Genomic DNA, 3114 nt, shown 5'->3' with positions numbered 1-3114 from the left:
AAATCCTGCTGACTAATAGATATGACAAACCTGTGAACTTTCTGACATCCTGTTAATGTCAGACGATTGTGTGACCACAAGAACTATGTCCTTGGCCTGTGTAAATGTTTCACACTTCCCACTCCCTCTGTTATCCCTGTTATGGTATAAATTCAGCCTTGGGAAAAAATAAAATTGTTGCCTTGATCAGACTCTTGGCGTCCTTCTTTGCATCTCTTGTCCCCAATTCTCTTCCAAGTACCCTCTGCACCCTCATTGATATATATGCTGCTCAATTTAATTTCACACAGAAATCAAAATCAGATTTCTACCAACCCAAGACTAAGTAATATGTGGTATGGTGGTCTTTAGGGAAACTGTGTTTCCTCAACTAAAATAAGAAAATACAAGTATATAGAGACAGGTCGTCTTTCCTTACCAGTCTAATTTTCTTGATTTGCTCTCTGATGATCACGACAAAAGAGCATTAGTGTCTCAGACTCCTGAATTAGTCTTACCTGGCTAATGGGGCCAAGAGTAGGTGCTTGTACCCTTGTACAATTAAGAAAAAAAGGCTTTATAAAACAGGACCTTGGGGCTTTGGCTTGTCTGTATTTGCTGGGAAATCCACTAATGGTAGGATAGAGATTGGAGGAGGAGGTAGAGAATCCATTACAATACCACATGAGAGCAGAACCCTACCTTAACTTTAAAGAATTGATTCTACTCAGGCAGGAACAACTGACATAATTAAGTTTCACACTTATGAAACTATCATTCAATTCAGCAACAAGATGCATTTGGTTATCTATACAATTCCATCTGTAGGTCCTAACTTTAATTTAGAGAAGAAATACACTCATAGAATTAATATTATAAGCTGGGGTTTCTTACATGATCCCCAAATCCACCTACTATTTTGTTTGTTTAGTTTTGATATAATTTACAGCTATGATAACAGTACTAACACAGGCAAACCTGGTTCAGGTGTGGTCTTTAATTTCATAAAGTCTGTCAATCGTGTAGCTGCCTGTCATTGCTAAATCTGCTGCTTGCTCAGAGCTCTGGGTTTGCTGAGTAGTGTCCTCACCATTTAAGCTCTTTGTACATACTGGGCATGTGTCATGCAGTTCTAACTACCACCACATGATGTAGCTTCTGTGAAAGAAGTGGTTGTAGGATAACTGCCGACTTTCTCCTCCCCTGTGTAATCTTTGCATATTCTAAACCTATATTGACTTGTTCCTGAGTTACTATCACTCTTAGGAGAGATAGGATCTTCTCCTTGTCAGGAGGAGGGGGACCTGTATTTTCTAGCTGACCTAGAAACTGGGTTACAATGGCATAGTCCCCAGGGTTAGAGTGCAGCATCTTGCTCCAAGAAAAGGGTTGTGGGCACCCAGGAACGTCAGAATGTGCAAAGAATCTTACAAAGATCAGTTGTGTAATTCCTTCAATAGCTGGTGACATGTCAGGACTAGTACTTCCTTGGAGACCTGTATCTTCTTGTCATAGACAACCTTGGAGGGCATCTTGGTCTCCAAATGTCAGTGTGAGTATGGTGACCTCTCTCATTGGCTCTATTGTCTTGGTCCAGTGGATTGCTACTTAATAATGGTCTAAAATTTTGTAAAAACATTGTGTGACCCAAATGGTCCCAGAGCAGTAGTTTGTGATTGACCTTGCCCTTACAAAAATGGTAGAAGAAATGGTGCCTAGCGACAGCCACAGTGAAGCCTGTGTCTGCTCCCCCCCCCCAATGCTGAGGCCTCTGCCATGTTTCTCCTTTGCTGAGGATATCTGAAAACGTGGCTGGTGGTCCCTTCCCAGACCACTACCTCCTGGGCTGCAGTAAGTGCCACTGCCCGGTACTTTGTATCTGTCTTCATCCATTTCACCTAGAGTTTTCCAGTTTTGTACAATATATACTTTTGGAGTAGGTTCTGATGATTTTTTGAATTTCCTCAATTTCTTTTGTTATGTCTCCCTTTTCATTTCTGATTTTGTTAATTTATAAATTAACTCTCTGCCCTTCAGTTAGTTTTGCTATTTTGTTGATTTTCTCAAAGAACCAGCTCTGGTTTTGTTGATGCTTTGTATTCTACCTGGTTGATTTCAGCTCTGAGTTTGAATATTTCCTGTCATCTACTCCTCATGGGTATGTTTGTTTTCATAGCTTTCTGGTGTACTGTTAACTTGCTTGTATGAGATCACTCTAATTTCTTCAGGAAGGCACTTTTCCTCTTACCATGTCTTTCATTGTATTCCTTAAGTCTGGGTATGCTGTGTCATCATTTTCATTGAATTCAAGGAAGTCTTTTATTTCTTTCTTAATTCCTCCCTGACCGAGTTATCATTGATTAGAGAGTTGTTCAATTTCCATGTGTATGTGGGGTTTTTGTTGTTGTTTTTTTTTTTGTTGTTGTTGTTGAATTCTACCCTTAATCTTTGGTGATCTGATAGGGTACATAGGATTATTTCATTCTTGTATCTGATGATCCTTGTTTTATAACCGATGTTATGGTCAATTTTGGGAAAGGTTCCATGAGGTGCTAAGAGGAAGGTATGTATATTCTCTTGTTTTGGCATGAAATGTTCTGGAGAAATCTATTAAGTCCTTTTGTTTCATAACTTCTATTAGTTTCACTGTGTCTTTGCTGAGTTTCCATATCAATGACATATTCCCTTGGTGAGAGTGTGATGCTGAAATCTCACACTATTAGTGTGTGACTTTAACGTGCCTTTTGAGTTTTGGTAATGCTTTTTTTTATGAATTAGGGTGCACTTACATTTGTGGTTTGGATATTCAGAATTGAGACTTCCTCTTGTTGGAATTTTCCTTTAATAAATATAAAGTGTACTTCCCCATTCCATTTGATAAATTTTGGATACAAGTCTCTTTTTATTGGATATTAGAATGGAAACTCTAGCTCTTTCTTGGGATCATTTGTTTGGAAAACCTTTTTCCAGCCTTTTATTCTGAGGTAGTGTCTGTCTTTATCAGTGAGGTGTGTTTCTTGTATGTAGCAAAATGCTGGATCATGTTTATATATACTCTCTATTGACCTGTATCTTTTTATTGGTGAATTGAGTCCATTGATGTTGAGAGTTATTAACATTAAATGATTGTTTATT

At 38.4% G+C, this 3114-nt stretch overlaps 1 pseudogene; it reads right to left on the bottom strand.

Annotated features, from left to right (window-relative positions):
- Positions 1-993: 993 nt before the first annotated feature.
- Positions 994-1872, bottom strand: Rnf115-ps1 (ring finger protein 115, pseudogene 1; annotated as a pseudogene).
- Positions 1873-3114: the final 1242 nt, after the last annotated feature.

The sequence above is a fragment of the Rattus norvegicus genome, chromosome 14 (assembly GCF_036323735.1).
Source record: "Rattus norvegicus strain BN/NHsdMcwi chromosome 14, GRCr8, whole genome shotgun sequence".
NCBI lineage: Eukaryota > Metazoa > Chordata > Mammalia > Rodentia > Muridae > Rattus > Rattus norvegicus.
The sequence above is the reverse complement of the archived record's forward strand: the minus strand, read 5'-3'. Positions and strand labels throughout refer to the sequence as shown.